Source organism: Oncorhynchus clarkii, chromosome 20 (assembly GCF_045791955.1).
Source record: "Oncorhynchus clarkii lewisi isolate Uvic-CL-2024 chromosome 20, UVic_Ocla_1.0, whole genome shotgun sequence".
In the NCBI taxonomy this organism is placed as follows: Eukaryota; Metazoa; Chordata; class Actinopteri; order Salmoniformes; family Salmonidae; genus Oncorhynchus; species Oncorhynchus clarkii.
Window position 1 is genome coordinate 26,673,271 of NC_092166.1, and position 25,948 is coordinate 26,699,218.

Consider the following 25,948-nt stretch of genomic DNA (forward strand, 5'->3'; position numbering starts at 1 on the left):
CTGGCCGTCTCCCGAATAAGACATGTTGTCTGAGAGGTCCCTGGAGCCAGAGATTGGACATCGGCACGGCACAATCCACTTATACGCAACCCACTAAGCCCTTACATTTAACAGCACACATTAACCTGAGCTAAAACCTCCCTGAGACTTAAGAAAATGAAAAAAAGATTACGACCAGGCAAAGGAAATACACAGCCCATCTGGCATCGCTGTATTTTATGTGCTGAATTTGAAAAAAGATCAAAAAAATAAACGTTTGCATTTTTCTCCACATATTGACCGATTCACACACTAGAACGTTCAATCTAGAGATTTCTAGATTTATCTCGTTTGAAACTCCAGTATTATCAACTAGATGCAAGTTGATGCTGCTTCACTAATGAGTCCACATATTTGACTTTCACCATCAGTTTAGTGGTGTGGAAATGCTTCCCAGAAGGCCACAGAACACCCATTGTGTATGCTACGTCATCTGCCTCATGATTCCATTTACATTTAGGTGAAGTGCATCTCTGCTTGGGGTTGGAAGGTTCACATCCAAGTAATTACCTAGATACAGTACCTGGCTATACATCAGACTCAACAAGTACTTTAGTGATCCGTATAAGGACCTTTCAGTCCAGTGTATTTAGATAGAAATTATAGCAAGTTATTATTATTTTAGATCATATTTTATTGGGATTTTGGTTTTGGTTTTTGTGGTTTGTGGTTTGTGGTTTTGGTCATGACACAGGTTTTCAACTCCAGTATAAAATAATGTAAAATTGCAGCCTCTTCATGAACCTTGTATGTCTTAAAATAACATGTTATCTTTATGTCAATAGGCAGACGTCCGCAGATTATAGTTAATGAGTATGATTTTGTGGAGAGAGAAGATAATGATGAGAGACAACACAACAGTTCCTAGGGCTGAACTTATCACCAGCAGTGCAAAAAGTCCCCTTTTCCCTTGTTTGGTGTGTGATTGTGTGGTAAACAGTATGGATGAATGGTATGGGGTAAGATGAGTTAGGGGTGAGTGGCCATGTGCCAGTTTTCCAAGTCCCAGCTCAGCTGTAGCCTGACTATTTTGGCACGCTCACACTCCCAGAGATATGGACACAACAAGCTATGGAAATCTGAGAAACTGATGTATCTCTGTCTGTGATTCTGGTGTGACACTGTGCTCCTGACTTGGAAGCTAGTAACTCAACTGGTTTATTTCTGACACCTACAGTATGGTATTCACATTGATAATATATGGTGTAAACAATGTTGAATCAACCAATGAGGGGATATAATATTTCACCCTTCAACAAGTAGACTAGGAAGTAGTGTCATAGTGTTACCATGTTTTTCTGAAAAATATCCATATTTGTCCTTGCAAAGGGTGCGTGTTGGTGGCAGGGAAGTCAGGCGCAGGAGAATCAAACTTGGTATAAACGGAGTTGTTTAATCAGTGCTTCACAAAACTCCAAAACCAAAATAACAAAATAATTTAGAAAATGGTACAAAACCCGTCGCGCACCAACACATAATACACAAACATACAATCAAACAATCTCCGACCAGGACATGAGGGGAAACAGAGAGTTAAATACACAACATGTAATTGATGGGATTGTGGAACCAGGTGTGAAGGAAGATAAGACAAAACCAATGGAGAATGAAAAATGGATCAGTGATGGCAAGAAGATCGGTGACGTCGACCGCCAAACACCGCCCGAACAAGGAGAGGGACCGACTTCGGCGGAAGTCATGACAGTCCTCTATTAAGTCTTCTAGTAATTCAGCATTCCTGGTGATCATCTGTCAGTTTTAATCTATTCTGGAAACTCAGAAAGCTGTAGTAATCATGTAGCCTCTTTGAAACCAGTGATCTCACCATTATGGCCATTAAAATCATCTGGTTTGCCATGCTGTTTGTTCACACAACTAGTGATGACCAAACACTTACAGTACTTACGCATACACTGGACTCATTGTCATCAATGTCTAGATTACTTTTACTGTATAAACTTCCGGGTTAGAGTCCCGCTCCTTGAAAGCGGCAGCTCTACCCTTTAGCTCAGTGCGAATGTTGCCTGTAATCTATGGCTTCTGGTTGGGGTATGTACGTTCAGTCACTGTTGGGACAACGTCCTCAATGCACTTATTGATAAAGCCAATGACTGAAGTGGTATACTCCTCAGTGCCAGGGGAAGAATCCCAGAACATATTCCAGTCTGTGCTAGCAAAACAGTTCTGTAGTTTAGCATCTGCTTCATCTGACCACTTTTTTTATAGACCGATTCACTGGTGCTTCCTTCTTAAATGTTTCTTGTAAGCAGGAATCAGGAGGATTAAATTATGGTCAGATTTGCCAAAAGGAGGGCGATGGAGAGCTTTGTATGCGTCTCTGTGTGTGGAGTAAAGGTTGTTTTCTCTCTGGTTGCACAATTAACATGCTGATAGAAATGAGGTAAAACTGATTTAAGTTTCCCTGCACTAAAGTCCCCGGCCACTAAGAGTGCCGCATCTGGTTGAGCGTTTTCCTGTTTGCTTATGGCGGTATACAGCTCATTGAGCGAGACTTTAGTACCAGCATCGGTCTGTGGTGGTATGAAGACAGCTACGAGCAATACAGATGAAAACTCTCTAGGTAGATAGTGTGGTCTACAGCTTATCTACCTCAGTCATGAAAAATCTCGAGATTTCCTTAAATACCGTGCACCAGCTGTTGTTCATCATAAATGCATAGGCCCCCAGCCCGTGTCGTCCCAGAGGCTGCTGTTCTATCCTGCCGATAGAGTGTATAACCCACCAGCTGTATGTTCTTAATATCGTCGTTCAGCCACGACTGGGTGTAACATAAGATATTACAGTTTTTAATGTCCCGTTGGTAGGATATACGTGACTTCAGTTCGTCCCATTTTTTAGCTAGCAGGAAGGAAGGCAAGATGCAGATTAGCAACTTGCCGCCTGATCCTCCCAAGGCACCCTGATCTATTTCAGCAAAATCTCTGTTTCCTTCTCCAGCTAATGACTGGGCTTCAGCCATCCCCTCCGGCAGCCACCCCCTCCGGTGCCATCTTCACTACAAATTCTTAAGTTTAGGCATTAACTCTGAATGGATAAGGTAAGGGTTAAGGTTTGGGATAGGCTTAAAACCAAAATATCAAAAAAATATATTTGGATTCGAACTTGCAACCTTGAAGGTAACAGCGGTCATTGTTGCCCCAACTGGCTGACTTCTTCAGAGGTGGATGGACGTCGAATACGGACTTGTATCACGGGTGACCTGGCTGATCTTTCACATTGAAAATATAGGCTATATCTTTCATATTCAATTTTCCGTTCTTTTCTAGCCATATTCTGACATACTATAGATGCCACTGCACCTCACTTTCGAGGCAACTACAGGGAAAATCGAACGAGAACTCTCTATTGGTCAAAAATCCACCTCTAAGCGTCCACCAGCACCAGCTAATGATCGGAGCTCCTGTCAGACAGAGAGAGAAGAAAGGGTACGACTTCTTTACCACATCCTCATTATTTAATGCAGAGAAAGTGATAATTCCCACATAGAGGAGAGATCCGGTGAGGAGCCGGACAGTTAGGCCTGTATCGCTGTACCGCTCCTCTCTAATAAGGCCTGTCGCCGGCGATTAGGGATTGTTGACAGGGCCACTTGTTGTGACTGGCACCAGCCTCCCTGCACAATCACGGCTTCCTCCCATTCATCACATCATGGTCCACAGAGCACACAGCAGCATCCTATTGTGTATACGCGCAAATGCCTGAATGCACACGCACACATGCACGCAGATATACCCACACGCATGCACACAGACACACAAACACACATGGAGGCAAACATGCATACAAACAGACACACACACACACACACACACACACACACACACACACACACACACACACACACACACACACACACACACACACACACACACACACACACACACACACACACACACACACACACTACACACTACACACTACACACTGCACACACTCATGTTGACAAATATCAGATGGTGAAATGAACGGTCATTCACGGGTCATGGAGGAGATGTCTCTCTCTCTTCCTGCTTACTGTCTCCACCCACGCTTTCCCCACACAAAGCCCTGCCTCCTGCAGCAGTACATGCTAGCCTGCCACTATCGGGAGCTAAATCTCTCATTACATTCTCATTCATAGCAAGGCCCGTGTACTCTGTATTCTGATCCAGACTGGAACCAAACTAATTACTGTGTCATCGCTGTTCTCTGGGTTTTGTGGCCCCTGGATTTTCTGTGATTAGTTTCTTCCAAGTCATTTATAAAACGGTTCATGGGGTGCAAACTATTTTGTGTCTGAATTAGTCGACAGCCCCTGTTCTTTATTTGCTAAAGGAGGGGGAGACCTTGGGCTAATTGTAAAGGGATAGCTGCTGTCTCATATTATTCCTTATCTTTGCAAAATGGAGACTCAAAATTGAGACTAATTCCATTACTTTTTAGAGTGCATGGGCCCTGGTGTGACAGCCAACTCTTCACCCCATTCTTCCTGTTCCCTATGGAGGTACTGTACGGCCTAAGTCACACCCTGGTATATCTTGCTGACCTCTGACCTGAGCTGCTAACACAGGCATGTGTACTGTAGCTATTTATTGCCCATATGATCATGAGATAATTAATTATCCTGTAAGTCAAGGTCAACTAATGGGAAGTCTGGGGGAATTATACTACAAGTACCCTCTTGGCACCACAGATGGCAAAACAACTAAATATAAATGATTGTGGTATTATTATTCTTAGCTAATGAATAATCACATCCTCTGTAAAAAAAAAAAAAACATAACAATAAACCACAGAGGCACGTTATTTGACAGTATTTTTGTTAAAACCTGAGATATGTTTGTAAACTTCTGTATTCAGCTACTGTATGTGTTAGAACAGCAAACCAAACACTAGTGCTCATCTTCCCCGAGGCTGTTTTTCACACCAGCTTATTCCACAATGGCCTATCTTTAATTGAGCTGTTAATTGGACAATGAACTACAGTTGACCTCCAGCGCTTTGTTGCTGTCATTTGTAGCGATCCTCTGAGAACAGAGTAATAGATGTGATACGAAGAGAAGCGGCACACTCCGAATGACTCTCTGAATTAGTCCCCTATTGAACTGCCCTGATAGACAAGAACTTGGATTTCAAACCATTCCCCACAAAAGCACATTGCATACAGTAGCATCAAGCACAAGCTACATGCATAGTGTACACAATGTATTGAGGTTAGGATTGGAGTCAATTCAAATTCCATTTCCACATTTTTATCATAGAGAATGGGGATTTCAATTTACTTCCTGAATTGACTGGATGAAAATGGAATTGAACCCAAACCCTAATTGAGCCACTACTGAAAACAGAACAAATAATGAGTGTCAATGTGACAGTCCTATCCTGACTGCGATATTGTAACATGATTAGTCTACTAACAGTCAGTTTTAGAACTGGCCATTTGACCTTCCTCGGACACTATTCGTCTTCACCGAATTATTACCCATGACACATGCCACCCATCGACCAATCAAATAATGCCCTGTCTTAGCTGCAAATTGTCTCCCACAATTCTGAACGAAATGTTGACATCCTTCTATCCACAGATAGAAGGAAGCAAGGCAGATACACTGCTGTAGTTTACAGAGAGAACAGGGGTGTGTCAGCACGTCACGTGATGAGTGTAAGTTAGTAAGCCACAGTGAATGGGGCGAACAATGGCCCTGTTAGTTGGGGCGGCTTGGCCCGCCTGGCCCATGTGCATGCTAGCTGTAGCCCTAATCGGCCATGATTACAACTAATGGCTGTAATGATGTACGCTCTCTCCCCAGCAGGACAATTCAATTAGACTCAGGCCAATTCTGTATCTCCCCAGGCAGCCCCCAAACCCTCTTTCTCTCTCTCCCTCTCTGTCTACTCTAGCCAAGTGTGTGTGTGTGTGTGTGTGTGTGTGTGTGTGTGTGTGTGTGTGTGTGTGTGTGTGTGTGTGTGTGTGTGTGTGTGTGTGTGTGTGTGTGTGCGTGCGTGCGTGCGTGCGTCACTGTAAAATAGGGTCGTATGAATCTACATCCGGCATATTTAGTTGCCTCTGGATAAGGTGCTGAGTTAGTTGCCTCTGGATATAGTTGCCTCTGGATAAGGTGCTGAGTTTGACATCTATTTCATGTAAAAGTTGTTTTTTAAAGAGGACTTCAAAAAAAACAACTCTGACCACATATATTGAAGTAACTCTCAGGGCAATGTTAGTAGCCTCAGGCCTGGAAACTCAGTTTGCATCTATAATACATTAATTAAGTGTTTGGTAGCATGGCTCATACTGCTCTGTTCAAAAGGCCATTGTAGAGCAATTTAAAAAAAATATTGAAACAGAAAAATGAAATAAATTGATTGTTCAAAGGGTACTTGAAATTCTTTGTTGTCCACTGGTGACTAAGCATGCTTATGCCGCTCGATGGCCAACCTTTGGCAGGGTCACAATCTTGATCAATTTACAACATTTTAGCTTTTCGTTACCATGTATACTGTTTTGAAAACCCCTCACATTGGAGTATGGTGCATTTATATTATGGAAAAAAAAAAGCTTCAGCTTATTATATTGCCGCCCCACCTGCACATAGATATACTGTAGATATTTTACATACACAAACGTATCTAGACTGAATGCGCACACACACACGCACGCACGCACACACACACACACACACACACACACACACACACACACACACACACACACACACACACACACACACACACACACACACACACACACACACACACACACACACACACAGTCTTGTACAGCTAACCTTGTGAAGACACACAATTAGATCCAATTCAAAATCCTACTTTCCCTGACCTTAACCTTAACCTTAACCGTAACCCAAAAACCTAACCTTAATCCTAACCCTAAACCTAATCATAACCCTAACACTGATTCTAACCTTAACCCTAAACCCCCTTGAAATAGAATTTGACCTAGTGGAGACAACAAAATGTCCCCAGTTGGTCAAATATTTTGTTTGTTTGCTATTCTTGTGGGGACTTCCGGTTCACACACACACACACACACACACACAGACACACACACACACACACACACACACTGAGGTTAAGTGTGTTTAAGTGCTATTTGAAATCAATACAGTGCTTTGAGAAATATGATATTTATCGTACAAACTCACCTCAACCTTCACACAAGCCGTAACTAATTAAGTTTCTGCTGTCAGCTTCCCTCAACGTCATACTATTATTCTATGGGAATTGAATGTTTGACTAAGCTCTGCTGTCTGTCCTTTGGGTGGTGGACCATTCTTGATGCACACAGGAAACTGTTGAGCATGAAAAACCCAGCAGCATTGCAGTTCTTGACACAAACTCGTGCGCCAGGCATCTCCTACCATACTCTGTTCTAAGGCACTTAAATATTTTGTCTTGCCCATTCACACTCCATTCACAAGGAACACCTTCCAAATATTGCGTTGCACCCCCTTTTTCCCTCAGAACAGCATCAATTCATTGGGACAACGTGTCGACAGCATTCCACAGGGTTGCTGGCCCATGTTAACTCCAATGCTTCCCATAGTTGTGTCAAGTTGGCTGGATGTCCTTTGGGTGGTGGACCATTCTTGATACACACAGGAAACCCAAGCAGCGTTGCAGTTCTTGACACACTCAAACCAGTGCGCCTGGCACCTACTACCGTAACCCATTCAAAGGCACTTAAATCTTTTGTCTTGCCCATTCACCCTCTGAATGGCACACATACACAATCCATGTCTCAATTGTCTTAAGGCTTAAAAAACCTTCTTTAACCTGTCTCCTCTCCTTCATTTACACTGAAGTGGATTTAACAAGTGACATCAATAAGGGATCATAGCTTTCACATGGTCAGTCTATGTCATGGAAAGAGCAGGTGTTCTTAATGTTTTGTATCCTCAGTGGCTATAGATAACTGACACTGTATGTAACATAATAATATATTGTCGTGAAATATTTCATATATAGGAATTTCCCAGAGAAACTTAGGTAAGCAGCTGTCCCTCTTCCCAAGCGGTAGTACAGAAAGTGTTTACTTCATACTCACAGAAAGAGCTGCAGTTTTCCTCAGAGGGGTGAGGGACTGTAGCGGATGGCTAAGTTAGCATCGCTATACTGCCTAGGGAAGGAAGTCACTCTGGTATATGTGCTTCCTTGTGAAACACAGCTACAGCCCACATGGTCTATGTGGAGTTGAACTGAAACAACACGGGACCAGTGTACCCATCAGCGTGCTTTATTATTTTTTTACTGTACATTGTTGCATCATAGGGAGTTTTCAGTGTAAATTGAGGATAGTGTGAACTGAAAGTTATTATGGATTTAAATTGTTCTTGCTTGACCATAAACTTTTGAAATTGTGTCTCTCATGCAACCTTTTCTATATCAACATTTTGGATACAGTAAACTGAAGGAAAAGCATCAGAAATAAGCTTTTGATGGGAATTGAGCTGCTGTCCTAAACTTTCCTTTGCAGTTTTGCAATCCTAGGACTGTGCATCCTGACCATTTTTGAAATCTTGCCAGCACAATATTTGATTCTTAATACAGTATTGGTACCAACATAATTGTCACGACTTCCGCCGAAGTCGGCTCCTCTCCTTGTTCGGGCGGAGTTTGGCGATCGACGTCACCAGCTTTCTAGCCATCGCCGCTCCATTTTTCATATGTCCATTTGTTTTGTCTTGTTCCAAATCAGACCAATAGGTATCGTCAAAAGATCATTGTTTTCCTTCCTAAAGGTTGGCTGACTGGAACATGGGTTTTGCCACCTCACATTTGCTCAATGAGAAACGTCCAACAAAAACAGTTTTTAGCTTTTTATTATAATGGTTTACTATGTTATGACATTTGACTTCTAAGAGAACATGGATTTAATATGTAATCAATCCGGGTGAATTATGAGGCCCTGTCATGTGTATTAGATATATACTTGACCACAACAGTTTTATTAACCCTAACCAGACTGTATCAGACAGCTGTCCAGATGTCAGCCTTTATAACTTGGGGGAGTAAATGGAAAAGGATCCATATATTTCACCAATCCAGACTCCTTTATATTAATATCAGATTGAGCATTGGCGTATTTTGCCTGACCAGAGCGCAGTCTGCAGTACTTATCAAGTGATTAACTTATCAAGGCTCTCCACTGCCGAACAGTCTGCTCTAGTTTCCATGGAGACTTGGCTTTATTTGATGAAGGTAGAGTGTGTGTGTGTGTGTGTGTGTGTGCTTGCGTCTATTTGTTTGTTTTTAACCCTAAAAGCACCAAAAGGGGTACATTTTGAACTTCTGAACTTTTGACCGCAAGGGTTTTTTTTATACTTCTGAACTTAATAAATTTTTTAAAATTTTAAATGTTTTATCCGTTTTTGTAGTATCCAATTGTTAGTAGTTACTATCTTGTCTCCATGCTACAACTCCCGTACGGGCTCGGGGGAGACGAAGGTCGCAAGCCATGCGTCCTATGAAATACAACCCAACCAAGCTGCACTGCTTCTTAACACAGTGTGCATCCAACCCGGAAGCCAGCTGCACCAATGTGTCGGAGGAAACACCGTGCACCTGGCGAGCTGGTTAGCGTGCACTGCACCCGGCACTCCACAGGAGTCGCTAGTGCGCGATGAGACAAGGATATCCCTACCGGCCAAACCCTCCCTAACCCGGACAACGCTAGGCCAATTGTGCGTCGCCCCATGGACCTCCCTGCGATGCAGTGCCCTAGACCACTGTGCCACCCTGGAGGCCCCAGACCACTGCGCCAACCGGGGGAGGCCCCCATACTTCTGAACTTTTAAGATGTTGTCAAGCAACTAGTAAACAACATAAAAACAAAATTGACCATGATTTCTGTGAGGAATAATCTCTCTTGTATACTAGTGGTGCTAAGGTGAAAATGTTGACTCAATAGTTAATTTTGTGATAACAGCACCAAATTTGGTACAGAGTTGGATGTATGTACCCTGAAAAGATACAGACATGGAGTCACACCAGAGTTGACCCCTGAGAATGTGGCAGCCACCATAACTCAAAAATAATTACATGAAAAACATATACCATCTTGAGAGTCTAATGTTTCAGATGCATTTGGAACGGAGTTGATAGCCCATAGCATTCCAAAGTTAGAGCTAAAAGTCTGATGGCACCGGCGCCCATGTCGCCTATATCACCCATATCGGGGGCTATCTTAGGTTGTACCGGTATGCCAGATTAGCTCATTTGCCAATTTATCAGCCCCTGAGTATCACAGAAACACAACACTTTGAATAAACAACAGAACAATTTTCATAACACAAAATAACTCTTCAAAACATTAAAAAGTGTATATTTTTAAACAAACTTTGACAATAAATGTGTTCAATTTTTAGATAATATCCTTATTTTGGGGATTTAAAATCATTTACTTGTGTTACAAAAGGTTAATAAATAAAAAGTGTTACTGCTTGACAGACATTGTCTCTTTGTAATCATTACCAATTTGCGGTCCAAAAATGACCCCAGTTGGCGCTTTTAGGGTTAAGTGGAAGTACAGAAATCAATTTTAATTTCAAATAGCGTATATTTATTGCGGTTTCAAATCCAGGATGAGAACACATTTGAATAGTTATAATCAGCCATATGATGTGGTAATATTACATCTAATGTTGTGCTTTACCTTCCTAAAGGCCAATTGCTTCAGCTAGTTTGTTTTATGTAAACAAAACCAAGAGTGACTGGATGTGACCCATGACTTAGCAGTTAGGCCTGTCACTCAGAAGCACTGGGAGGTAGGCAATGGTGGTGCTAGTCTGAGATCTCACAGATCTCCAGTCAAATAATATTATCTGCTGCAAAAAGGTATAATTTCTCTGCTTCCAACCCCTGGAATTACAGGGTGTCATCAAGACACTGTACCAGTGTCATGTGTTGGTTCATGACAGTCATCTCTCCAACATTATCATTATTAGGTGAGAGGGATGTTGTCTTAATCTTAACCCCTGGGCAAATTGTGACCACTTTCTTTCTCATTCGACCTTTAGAAATGACACGTTACTTGAAAGAAAACGCTCAGACCTTTCCCTTGTTTGTGCCTTTACTTAGAGACTGAGAGTGCAAATAGGAAAACTACTTTCACCCCAGAGCAAATGTTACGGCATATGGGGCAGTCTTTCCACTGACACAGAGCCAAAACAAACTGTGTCATTCAATCAAGAACTTCAAATGCATCCTAAGCACTTGAGCTGTAAGCGCTTACTGTATATATGCAGAAGACAGAGAAGGAAACACGCCTGCCAATTCTCTGTATCCTATGAATAACAAATTAACATAGGAAATAAATTATGCAAATAAATGAAACCGTCTGTCTTCGTTTAGTTGGAGATGTGAACATCCCCCCCCAAAAAAAGATCTGATGAGCATGTTCAACTGCAGTGCTTCAGAATCCCTCCTTTTTGCTCATGGAAAGAAATGGTAATGTGTTGAATTAATAAGGTTGAAATCACTTGCTATTTTGGATCATTCAAACATTCTGATACTCCCATTTTTATGGCTGTTAACATTTTAAACCATAGTGGCTCACCCTCTGTTTTTTTATATAATGAATCATTGTGTTCTGTTGAAGAGAATTTGGAAATATGTTAGAAAGTGTTCCACTTCTCAACCTTTGCTTTGAAGTAGGAAAAGCATTTCTTTCTGGATTTTAACTGCAGAAAATAAATAAATCATATATAATGTCTTGAGAAATACTTTCCAGGACAGTAGGAGTTGTATTACTCAATAGAAGGAGAAGAGAAGAGCATATATACCCAGGGGAGGATATATGTTTTCATTCTTCATACTTACCCCACATCTCTCCCTCTCTTTATCTCTCTCCGTCTCCCCTTCTCTCTTTCTCTCTCCCCTTTATGAATAACAACTAAAGGGAAAGGAGGATACCTAGTCAGTTGTACAACTTCCACATTTAACCCACATTTAACCTGAATCAGAAAGGTGCGAGGGGCTGACTTAATCGACATCCACGGCACCCGGAGAACAGTTGGCTAACCACCTTGCTCAGAACAACAGATTTTTTTCTTTGTCAGCTCGGGGACTCTATCCAGTAAGCTTTCGGTTACTGGCCCAATGCTCTAACCACTAGACTACCTGCACATACGGTGTATAAATTCAGATAGTGGAATATGGAATCATTTTTTATCTCACACAAATACAGAGACAGATGGAGAATGGATAGCACCAGGCAAGGCAAAATAGTATAATGTCTCTCTCATAGTATCAAAATGTATGAAGTTGGCAGAATCGCCTGGTACTAAAGGAGATAAATTATTGAGCTATGGAAAATTATGCAAGCCTTTGGGCACACAACTGAAGGATATGATACTTCTGTAGCTTTCCTTGTTTCGCTTTCATACATTGTGTCTCCTTCCATGTAAAGATAATGAGAATACAACACAAGCCAGTGAAAATGTAATGATTACAATGCTATTTGTATAGTATGTGTGACTCAAATGGCTGACATTTAGGTAATGGAGGAATAATAGTGCAGGTCCAAGAGCTACATTCAGGTATTATCCACAATTAATTGTTGAGAGGCAATTGTTTCCATTGGATATCATTTTGACCACTAGTGGGTGCATAGTATTGTTGGTTCTGGCTCATTAAAAAAGTTTAACGGACAGATTGGAGTGGCAGCAAGTCTCAAACTTTAAATGGTTAAGAATTTTGCCATGTCCAATACGTCAAATCCAATCAAATTTATTTATAAAGCCTTTCTTACATCAGCTGATATCTCAAAGTGCTGTACAGAAACCCAGCCTAAAACTCCAAACAGCAAGCAATGCAGGTGTAGAAGCACGGTGGCTAGGAAAAACTCCAGAGAAAGGCCACAACCTAGGAAGAAACCTAGAGAGGAACCAGGTTATGAGGGGTGGCCAGTCCTCTTCTGGCTGTGGCGGGTGGAGATTATAACAGAACATGGCCAAGATGTTCAAATGTTCATAGATGACCAGCAGGGTCAAATAATAATAATCACAGTGGTTGTCGAGAGTGCAGCAGGTCAGCACCTCAAGAGTAAATGTCAGTTGGCTTTTCATAGCCGATCATTCAGAGTATCTTTACCGCTCCTGCTGTCTCTAGAGAGTTGAAAACAGCAGGTCTTGGACCGGAGAACAGGTAGAACAGTTGAAACTGGAGCAGCAGCACGGCCAGGTGGACTGGGGACAGCAAGGAGTCATCATGCCAGGTATTCCTGAGGGATGGTACTACGTCTCAGGTCCTCTGAGAGAGAGAGAGAAAGAATTAGAGAGAGCATACTTAATTTCACACAGGACACCGGATAAGACAGGAGAAATACTTCAGATATAACAGACTGACCCTAGCCCCCCGACACAAACTACTGCAGCATAAATACTGGAGGCTGAGACAGGAGGGGTCAGGAGACACTGTGGCCCCGTCCGACGATACCCCCGGACAGGGCCAAACAGGCAGGATATAACCCCACCCACTTTTCCAAAGCACAGCCCCCACACCACTAGAGGGATATCTTCAACCACCAACTTACCATCCTGAGACAAGGTCGAGTATAGTCCACAAAGATCTCCGCCACGGCACAACCCAGGGGGGGGACGCCAACCCAGACAGGAAGATCACGTCAGAGATTCAACCCACTAAAGTGACGCACCCCTCCTAGGGACGGCATGAAAGAGCACCGGTAAGCCAGTAACTCAGCCCCTGTAATAGGGTTAGAGGCAGAGAATCCCAGTGAAGAGAGGGGAACCGGCCAGGCAGAGGCAGCAAGGGCGATTCGTTGCCCCCGTTCACCTTCACACTCCTGGGCCAGACTACACTCAATCATAGGACCTACTGAAGAGATGAGTCTTCATTAAAGACTTAGATGTTGAGACCGAGTCTGAGTCTCTCACATGGGTAGGCAGACCATTCCATAAAAAATTAGCGCTATAGGAGAAAGCCCTGCCTCCAGCTGTTTGCTTAGAAATTCTATGGACAATTAGGAGGCCTACGTCTTGTGACCGTAGTGTACGTGTAGGTATGTACGGTGGACCAAATCAGAGAGATAGGTAGGAGCAAGCCCATGTAGTGCTTTGTAAGTTAGCAGTAAAACCTTGAAATAAGCCTTTGCCTTAATAGGAAGCCAGTGTAGAGAGGCTAGCACTGGAGTAATATGATCACATTGTTGGTTCTAGTCAAGATTAGCACTAACTGAAGTTTATTTAGTGCTTTATCCGGGTAGCCGGAAAGTAGAGCATTGCAGTAGTCTAACCTAGAAGTGACAAAAGCATGGATACAATTTTCTGCATCATTTTTGGACAGAAAGTTTCTGATTTTTGCAATGTTACGTAGATGGAAAAAGCTGTCCTTGAAACAGTCTTGATATGTTTGTCAAAAGAGAGATCAGGGTCCAGAGTAACGCCGAGGTCCTTCACAGTTTTATTTGAGACGACTGTACACCCATCAAGATTAATTGTCAGATTCAACAGAAGATCTCTTTGTTTCTTGGGACCTAGAACAAGATTATCTGTTTTGTCCGAGTTTAAAAGTAGAACATTTTCAGCCATCCACTTCCTTATGTCTGAAACACAGGCTTCTAGCGAGGGCAATTTTGAGGCTTCACTATGTTTCATCGAAATGTACAGCTGTGTGTCATCCGCAACCCAAGGGGGGGTTGGCGCCCCCCCTTGGGTTGTACCGTGGCGGAGATCTTTGTGGGCTATACTCGGCCTTGTGTCAGGATGGTAAGTTGGTGGTTGAAGATATCCCTCTAGTGCAGGGGTGTCAAAGTCAAATGGACGGAGGGCCAAATAAAAAAATCAGCTACAAGACGAGGGCCGGACTGTTCGAATGTTCATTGAAATTTTTTTAAATGACGCATATAGTCTAGTGAACCTAATTGAACCTACTGAAAACCTAACAAATATATTACAATATGATCAGATAAATAAAGCAATATTTTCTTATGGCTCTGTCAGTAATCTTTAATTTTCAACAGACACAAAAGACAAATTTCCTTTATATAAATATCCCCATAACATGAACATTAAATGAAAGAAACCGGTATTCAAGGCACCATCAGTAGACTATATTTTCTATTTTAGCAAAAGTGGGCTAAATTTACTTCAAAGAAAAAACAATAATAGCAATTTTCTATCATCCACTCAACTGAAATATTTTTAAAATATAATTGGATTGAAATACAAAAAAATAAAGTGCAAAAATCTATTAATCAAAAACAACACTTTGTTTAAGGAGAAGTAACATGCAGTGAAAACAAATATTAAATTTTAACTTTTAAACTTGAACTGAGTAAAAACTCTAAATATGTGATTGCACAGTAATGTTCACTTGTTTGAGGTTGAGGGTGATACTTGGTGGTGTCCCATCTTTTCCACAAGTTCATCAATGTTCGGGGTAAGGCTCTGAGCTGAAGAAATCCTCAGAATTGAGTGGAGGTGTTCAGCAGTAAGTCGACTTCTGTGTGATGTTTTGTTCAGGTTCATCAAAGAAAACAGTTGTTCACACAGGTATGTGCTGCCAAACATAGACAACGTTTGAGCAGCCTGGATGCGCAGCTGGGGCATTGTGCCGGGGAGGAAACGGGCGAACTCCGCAGCACCCACTGCCGCATATTTTGCCCTCAGTGCATCATTGCATTGGAGGTCAATCAACTCCATTTGGAGGTTTGGTGGTGAGCTTTCCACGTCAACAGCAAATGGGTTACCGAGCAGTTCCAACCTGCTTTTTTGTGCTTCAAAGTCAGCAAATCGGCGTCGAAAGTCAGCGGCAAGCATACCTATTTTATCAGCCAACTGTGTGCTCGGGAACGCACTGGTAGAGAGCTTCTCTTTCATGGTCTGGCAGCTGGGAAAGTGGCTCAAATTTTCTTTCCGCATCTGCGTCTCCCACAGAGTCAGTTTGGTTTTAAATGCCTTCACTGTACTGTACATATCAGAGATGACACGATCCCGACCCTGCAGCTGCAAGTTTATTGCATTCAGATGACTCGTAATGTCACACAGAAAAGCCATTTCACACAGAAACATTTCGTCTCGGAGTTGTGTTGTGTCTTTCCCTTTGCTGTCCAAGAACAGACAAATCTCCTCACGAAGCTCGAAACATCTTTGAAGCACCTTTCCCTGGCTTAGCCATCGCACCTCTGTGTGATAAGGCAAATCACCATGCTCCGTTTCTAACTCCGTCAGAAATGCCTTGAACTGGCGGTGATTCAAACCTTTGGCTCTGATAAAGTTAACTGTGCGCGTGATGATGCTCATTACATGCTCCATTTTCAAGGCTTTACCGCACAACGCTTCCTGGTGTATGATACAATGATAAGCTGTCAGCTCACCTGTCGCGTTTTCCTCTTGCATCTTTTCCCGTATCTTCGCCACCAGTCCGCTCCTGTGTCCACACATCGCAGGTGCTCCGTCGGTTGTCAAACCCACGAGTTTTTCCCAAGGCAGCTCCATCTCATTTACACATCTTGACACCTCTTCATACAAATCATGCCCCGTAGTTGTGCCATGCATAGGACGTAAAGCCAAAAACTCCTCTGTCACGCTTAGGTTGGAGTCCACTCCGCGGATGAAAATTGACAACTGGGCAATGTCAGAAATGTCGGTGCTCTCATCCACAGCCAAGGAATATGCAATAAAATCTTTTCCCTTTTTCACAAGCTGCTCTTTTAGATTGATGGACAACTGGTCTACTCTCTCGGCAATGGTGTTTCTGCTCAGACTCACATTTAAAAAGAGTTGCCTTTTTTCTGGGCAAACTTCGTCACAAACTTTAATCATGCAGTTTTTGATGAAATCCCCCTCCGTAAATGGCCGGGCTGATTTAGCGATCTCTTCTGCCAAAATAAAACTGGCCTTGACAGTTGCGTCCGCGTGTGTGTCCGCGTGTTTCGTTTCATAATGTCGTCTCAGATTATACTCTTTCAGTACCGCCACACTTTCTCCACACAGAAGACACACAGGTTTTCCAGCTACCTTCGTGAACATATACTCCGACTCCCACCTTGTTTGAAACCCCCGGTTCTCAGTATCCACCTTCCGTTTTGCCATTTTTGATGGGTATCTGAAAGTTAATTTTACTGTGATGCTGACGACTGCTGTGCCAATAAATATTGAAATGAAGCAGCCTACTGCTCGGTGCGTCACCTTTGCATTGTGGGAAATGTAGTATTGGTGCGTGTAAAAGATCTGCGGGCTGCCGGCTTGCTGCGGGCCGGTTCTAATAATAAATCAAGATCATCCCAGGGGCCGTAAAAAACCTTCTTGCGGGCCGGATGTGGCCCGCGGGCCTTGACTCTGACATATGTGCTCTAGTGGTGTGGGGGCTGTGCTTTGGCAAAGTGGGTGGGGTTATATCCTTCCTGTTTGGCCCTGTCCGGGGGTGTCCTCTGATGGGGCCACAGTGTCTGCTGACCCCTCCTGTCTCAGCCTCCAGTATTTATGCTGCAGTAGTTTATGTGTCGGGGGGCTAGGGTCAGTTTGTTATATCTGGAGTACCTCTCCTGTCCTAATCGGTGTCCTGTGTGAATTTAAGTGTTCTCTCTCTAATTCTCTCTTTCTCATTTACCACCTTCACAAGTGCAGTCTTGGTGCTATGATGGGTTTCTAAAACCAGAATGAAGCATTTTGTATACATTGTTTGTCTTCAGGAAGGCAGGAAGGCTGCGCAACAGCTTTTTCTAACATTTTTGAGAGGAATGGGAGATTCGATATAGGCCGATAGTTTTTTATATTTTCTGGGTCAAGGTTTGGCTTTTTCAAGAGAGGCTTTATTACTTCCGCTTTTAGTGAGTTTGGTAAACATCCGGTGGATAGAGAGCTGTTTATTATGTTCAACATAGGAGGGCCAAGCACAGGAAGCAGCTCTTTCAGTAGTTTAGTTGGAATAGGGTCCAGTATGCAGCTTGAAGGTTTGGAGGCCATGCTTATTTTCATCATTGTGTCAAGAGATATAGTACTAAAACAGTGTCTCCCTTGATCCTAGGTCGTGGCAGAGTTGTGCAGACTCAGGACAACTGAGCTTTGGAGGAATACGTAGATTTAAAGAGGAGTCCGTAATTTGCTTTCTAATGATCATGACCTTTTCCTCAAAGAAGTTCATGCATTTATTACTGCTGAAGTGAAAGCCATCCTCTCTTGGAGAATGCTGCTTTTTAGTTAGCTTTGTGACAGTATCAAAAATACATTTTGGATAGTTGTTATTTTCCTCAATTAAGTTGGAAAAATAGGATGATCGAGCAGCAGTGAGGGCTCTTCGTTACTGCACTGTACTGTCTTTCCAAAGCTAGTCGAAAGACTTCCAGTTTGGTGTGGCGCCATTTCCGTTCAATTTTCTGGAAGCTTGCTTCAGAGCTCGGGTATTTTCTGTATAACAGGGAGCTAGTTTCCTATGAGAAATGTTTTTGGTTTTTAGGGGTGCGACTGCATCTAGGGTATTGTGCAAGGTTAAATTGAGTTCCTCAGTTAGGTGGTTAACTGATTTTTGTACTCTGACGTTGTCACGTTCTGAGCCTAGTTCTTGTGTTATTTGTTTGTTTTAGTTGGTCAGGACGTGAGTTGGGTGGGCATTCTATGTTTTGTGTTTCTAGCTTGGTTTTCTGTGTTCGGCCTAGTATGGTTCTCAATCAGAGGCAGGTGTCGTTAGTTGTCTCTGATTGAGAATCATACTTAGGTAGCCTGAGTTTCACTGTTGTTTTGCGGGTGATTGTTTCTGTGTCTGTGTTTGTCGCCACACGGTACTGTTTCGGTTTGTTCACGTTTATTGTTTTTGTATTCATAGTGTTCAGTTTATGTTTTTTAAATAAACAACCATGGACACTTACCACGCTGCGCAATGGTCCTCCGATCCTTCTCGCTTCTCCTCCTCAAACGAAGAGGAGGAGGAAAACCCTTACAGACGTCCTTGGGTAGGCGGAGGGAGTCTGGAAGGGCATCTAGGAATCTTTGGGTTGTCCGAGAATTTATAGCACGACTTTTGATGATTCTTGGTTGGGGTCTGAGCAGATTATTTGTTGCGGTTGCAAACGTAATAAAATGGTGGTCCGATAGTCCAGGATTATGAGGAAAAACATTAAGATCCACAACATTTATTCCACGGGACAAAACTAGGTCCAGAGTATGACTGTGGCAGTGAGTAGGTCCGGAGACATGTTGGACCAAACCCACTGAGTCGATGATGGCTCCGAAAGCCTTTTGGAGTGGGCCTGTGGACTTTTCCATGTGAATGTTGAAATCACCAAAAATTTGAATATTATCTGCCATGACTACAAGATTCGATAGGAATTCAGGGAACTCAGTGAGGAACGCTGTATATGGCCCAGGAGGCCTGTAAACAGTAGCTATAAAAATTGATTGAGGAGGCTGCATAGATTTCATGACTAGAAGCTCAAAAGACGAAAACTTCAGAGATTTTTTTTGTAAATTGAAATTTGCTGTCATAAATGTTAGCAACACCTCCGCCTTTGCGGGATGCGCGGGGGATATGGTCACTAGTGTAACCAGGAGGTGAGGCCTCATTTAACACAGTAAATTCATCAGGCTTAAGCCATGTTTCAGTCAGGCCAATCACATCAAGATTATGATCAGTGATTAGTTAATCGACTATAACTGCCTTGGAAGTGAGGGATCTAACATTAAGTAGCCCTATTTTGAGATGTGAGGGGGGGGGGGGCAGTTTTCAACCAGCGATTGAGTTGTGAGGCTCTGCTGTAGAGCTCATCACTTCCCCTAACTGGGAGGGGGCCAGAGACAATTATTCGATGCCGACACGCTGAGCTATTTTTGCGCTTGGTGACCTCTGACTGTTTCATCCTAACATCGTTGGTGCCGACGTGGATAACAATATCCCTATACTATCTACACTCGCCAGTTTTAGATTTAGCCAGCACCATCTTTAGATTAGCCTTAACGTCGGTAGCCCTGCCCCCTGGTAAACAGTGTATGATCGCTGGATGATTTGTTTTAAGTCTAATACTACGGGTAATGGAGTCGCCAATGACTAGAGTTTTCAATTTGTTAGAGCTAATGGTGGGAGGCTTTGGCGTCTCAGACCCCGTAATGGGAGGAGTAGAGACCGGAGAAGGCTCGGCCTCTGACTCTGACTCGCTGCTTAAGGTTATTTATAATAACATACAATTCACAACAAGATGCAATGTAGTAAAATACCTACCTACTTGAGGTGGGGAGCTGGCCAAGCAGTGAAATCAAGGGTGGGGAAAACAGGCAAAACAGATGACGGACGATGGACAGAAATTCACTCACATTGACGACATGAGACAAACAAGACACATGAAATTCGAAATCAATTTGCACTGCTGTCTTTCTCTTTCTGTTTCTCCCTCTGTCTTTCACTCTCTTCCCACCTCTCTCTCTCTCCCTCTGTCACTTTCTTTCTCACTTCCTTCCTCTCGCTCTTTCTGTATTAGTCTCTCTGTCTAGCAAAGACTACTTGTAGGTTCCATTTGATCAAATCGTTAATACAAGTTGATTGCCATAACTCAACAAAAATATCTGTTGCTTGCACATTCGACATCACGTAAACTACGTATTCGTTATATATCGAGGAATCTAATAGAATAAACTCTAATTTAATCCAAAGTATCCATAAGATCAAGTCGGAAGTCACCATTTACTAAACTTCCAAAGTTATTAATGGGGAGAACTGGTTGAAAGTTTCTGTCGGCTGAATGAGCGACACCGGTTGAGCATTCCTACAGCATTTCCCTCCAGAAGCCATGAGAAAGTTGTCCGGCTGCGGGGACTGTGCGAGGGGGTTTATACTACTATCTGTACTTACTGGTGGTACAGACGCTGTTTCATTCTTTCCTACACTGAAATTACCCTTGCCTAACAATTGCGTCTGAAGCTGGGCTTGCAGCACAGTTATCGTCGCTGTAAGGCAATTGTTCTCCTGTATATTATGAGTACAGCGACTGCAATTAGAAGGCATTATGTTAATGTTACTACTTACCTTCGGATGGTGGAGGTCCTGACGAACCATGTCCAGATAAAGCGTCCGGAGTGAAAAAGTTGAATGAAAAGAAGTAGAGTGAGTGAAAAAAAAAAGTAATTACAAAGTTAAAAAGTTGTCAGGTAGCAAAGTAAAAATGCACAACAGCACGTAAACAAGTCTGCAAGTTGTGTTCTGTTAATCCCTGTAGTCGCTGCCAGTTTGGAAGCCTTTGTTAAGGCCTCTAGTAGTACAAGTGATATAAAGCATCAAATATGTTTTCATATGCTGTAATGTTTGTAAACCCTTTACCTAGCAGCCAACTTGCTTGCACCAATCTCTTGTAATTACAGTAAACCTAAATAGGATCCCCAATCAGAGACAACGATAAACAGCTGCCTCTGATTGGGAACCAATTCAGGCCAGCATAGACCTACATTTACCTAGACAAATTAAACCCATAGATATACAAAAAATCCTAGACAAGAAAAACACTCATACCACCCTCGTCACACCCTGACCTAACCAAAATAATGAATAATAAAGAAATAATAAAGAAAACAAAGATAACTAAGGTCAGGGCATGACACAGTAGCTACTCTTCCTGGGGTCCAAACATATTAAAGCACTTACATTACGTATAAAACAAAAGATACAACAGTAAATCATATACATTTGTTACTCCACTATATATCTACAATACAACATGTTTAATACCACCATACAACAATATCACAATGTATGTATATGCATGTGTCTGTACCTTTTCAGTCTCTTCACAGTCCCCGTTGTTCCATAAGGTGTATTTTTACCTGCTTTTTAATCTGATTTTACTGCTTGCATCAGTTACCTGATGTGGAATAGAGTTGCATGTAGTAGTGTGCGCCTCCCATAGTCTGTTCTTGATGTGGGGACTGTGAAGAGACCTCTAGTGGCATATCTTGGGGGGTATGCATGTGTGTCCGAGTTGTGTGCAAGTATTTTAAACACACAGCTCGGTACATTCAGCTTGTCAAAACCTCTTACAAAAACAAGTAGTGATTAAGTCAATCTCTCGACCACTTTGAACCATGAGAGATTGACATGCATGTCATTAATGTTAGCTCTCCGTGTACTTTTAAGGGCCAGCCGTGCTGCCCTGTTCTGAGTCAACTGCAATTTTCCTAAGTCTTTGTGGCACCTGACCACACTACTGAACAGTAGTCTAGGAGTGACAAAACTAGGGCCTGTAAGACCTGCCTTGTTGATAGTGTTGTTAAGAAGGCAGAGGACAGACTTCTCCCCATTCAAGCTACTGTTGTATGAATATGTCATGACCATGACAGTTTACAAACCAGGGTTAACCTCTTGAAGCTAGGGGGCACTATTTTTATGTTTGGAAAAATAACATTCCCAAAGTAAACGGCCTATTTCTCAGGACCAGATGCTAGAATATGCATAGAATTGGGATTAGGATAGAAAACACTCTAAAGCTTCCAAAACTGTCAAAATATTGTCTGTGAGTATAACAGAACTGATATTGCAGGCAAAACCCTGAGATAAATCAAACCAGGAAGTGGCTTCTATTTTGAAAACTCCATGTTCCATAGCCTCCCATTGCTCCATTTAAAGGGATATCAACCAGATTCATTTTCCTATTGCTTCCTCAAGGTGTCAACAGTCTTCAGACATAGTTTCAGGCTTTTATTTTGAAGAATGAGCGTGAACGACCACAGTGTGTAAGTGGATAGGTGGGGGCTCTCAGAGTGAATTGTGCGCAAAAGAGAAAGGCGGTCATTGTTACTCCCAGTCCTAGTGAAAAGCCAACTGTCCCGGTTGATATATTATCGAATAGATATTTGAAAAACACCCAGAGTATTGATTATAAAAAACGTCTGACATGTTTCTGTGGACATTATGGATATAATTTGGAATTTTTGTCTGCGTTGTCGTGACCGCTCTTTCCTGTGGATTCCTGGGCATAACGCACCAAACTAACGGAGGTATTTGGATATAAAAAATATCTTTATGGAACAAAAGGAACATTTGTTTTCTATCTGGGAGTCTCGTGAGTGAAAACATCCAAAGATCATCAAAGGTAAACGATTAATTTGATTGCTTTTCTGATTTTCGTGACCAAGTTACCTGATGCTAAGTGTACTTATTGTTTTGTTGAGCGATCGATAAACTTACACAAACGCTTGTATTGCTTTCGCTGTAAAGCATAATTTCAAAATCTGAGACGACAGGTGGATTAACAAAAGGCTAAGCTGTGTTTTGCAAAATTGCACTTGTGATTTCATGAATATGAATATTTTCTAGTAATATTATTTGACTGTGGCGCTATGCTATTCAGCGTTGCTGATGACAATTATCCCGGATCCGGTATAGGTGGTTCAGAGAGGTTGCCGTCATTTCAGTTGCTGTAGTAGCTGTAGTAGCTGATGTGCATAGTGTTGAGTCGTCCGCATACATAGACACACTGGCTTTACTCAAAGCTGCATGTCGTTGGTAAATATTGAAAAATGTTAGGGGCCTAAACAGCTACCCTGGGGAATTCCTGATTCTACCTGGATTATGTTTGAGAGGCTTCCATCAAAGAACACCTTCTGTGTTCTGTTAGACAAGTAACTCTTTATCCACATTATAGCAGTGGATGTAAAGCCATAGCACATATGTTTTGACAGCAGCAGACAATGAATGACAATGTCAAAACCTGCACTGAAGTCTAACAAGATGGTCCCCACAATCATTGTATCATCAATTTCTCTCAGCCAATCATCAGTCATTTGTGTAAGTGCTGTGCTTGTTGAGTGTCCTTCCCTATAAGCATGCTGAAAGTCTGTTGTCAATGTGTTTACTGTGAAATAGCATTGTATCTTGTCAAACTCTATTTCATCCAAAACTTTACTAAGGGTTGGTAACAGGCTTGATTGGTCGGCTATTTGAGCCAGGAAGGGAGGCTTTACGATTCTTAGGTAGCGGAATAACTTTAGCTTCCCTCCAGGTCTGAGGGCACACACTTTCTAGTAGGCTTAAATTGAACATGTGGCAAATAGGAGTGGCAATATCATCCCCTATTATCCTCAGTAATTTTCCATCCAGATTGTTAGACCCCGGTGGCTTGTCATTGTTGATAGACAACAATCATTGCTTCACTCTTCCACACTGACTTTACGGAATTCAAAAGTCTTTCAGAATTTGGTCAGATATATTTGGATGTGTAGTGTCAGTGTTTGTTGCTGGCATGGCATACCTAAGTTTGCTTATCTTGCCAATTAAAAAGTAATTCAAGTAGTTGGTGTCGTGTCTTTGGCTATGCCGGATTAAGTGATATGACATGCTATTCTATAAAATAATTTCTCTGTAAGTAATATTACCTGATTAAGATAATCAGGTAGATTACTAACTCGAAAGTCGGGGCACCACGAAATAATGTTTATAGAGCTCTTATCTTACGAATAAACTCTGCTACATAAGTAGCAGTCAAAATTTAATCGTCACATTATTTCAGTCTCATCTGAAAGTTGTAAATTGTTGCTTATCTTCACAAACCCTGGCTATCAAGTTGAATCAGCAATATAAAATGTGGTTTAATTATTTATTTACTAAATACCTAAATAATCACACAGAATTATATAAAGAAACAAAGAATGTATCAAACATTGATTACAAAGTATGTCATAAAGGAAAACGTCCCTAGCGGACAGAACAGATATGACAGCTGGTTACACAAAGAGAGGGGGGTTGGGTTTGAGTGAAAGAGCGGGAAGACTGAGTAACAAAGGGAGATGGGAGATGGGAGATGCTATGCTATCGTAAATACTGTATCTTATCCATTCTAAATTACTGCCCATTTGAAAAAGGAGAATGCAATAAATATTTACTCTGAACTGTGCTTTGGTAGATTGTTCATAGATGGGAGATCTCTGGTCCTCTGAAGACTGTCTAGTGGTGAACTGGAGCGTGGTAGAATGGGTACTCTGTCCGTCCTCTCCTAGCCCACGTTTAGCGGGCGGAGGGGGCAGCACTTCTTTAGTGAATAAAAGTTCAAAGTTCATACCAAGTTGCCATACTTCAAGCTCATGCGATATTCTGGCTGGTATAGTCGAAATTCATCCTTCTGGCGTGTAGGTTGTCACCTTCACATTGAAATTCGTTGCCAATTTCGTTTGCTGATGTTGGCTTAGTTCTGTAGGTGGTCTTTGTCCTTTCAATGTGGGGACTGCCAGTACGCACGTCCTTGGAACAGAAAGTTACATTTTCGTCAACAGGTTTATATAGTGGTGAAAGGAAGGGCGTGTTTCATAGTTTATACAACCCATGTCTGTTCACTTGGGCGGGGCCTCTGAGTGAGCAGAGTTTCTCTATGATAAACCGCTCTCTCATTTATGAAGCTAAATTACATTTCACAAATAGTTTCATATTTAAACATTTAAATTGCACAACAATTCCATGTGAATTGATAACTAGAATGTGTCGACTTTCCAAGATACACTTTATGTCGTCCTGTCATCAGTAATAATGTCTCAGACGCCAACTGATCTGACATCATATTCATTAAGTACCAACGCATATTGGTTCCGTTTCCCACCTTTTGATGTTCCAAGAATCTCTACGTTAACAAAGGGCTTTTTCAAGAGTCAACTCTTTAGAGTAGAGAGAGAGAAACAGGGAGGGGGGAGGGGGTATTTATGGGGGTCATAAACCTCCCCATCAAGCCAACATTGTCATGACATTGGCAATATCAGTGCGTTTTGTGATGAATGAGCCATTTGATTCAATGAATGATGGAGCCGAGTTTGTATTTTTTCACAAAATTGAATTTAAGACAGACACTTAAGGATTTTTACTGTCATTCTTTATGTCATTTATTTTTGTTTCATAGTATACTTTATTTTTCTTTCTATTTAGTTTAATCACATGATTTCTTGATTTTCAGTACATTTGCCAGTCAGTT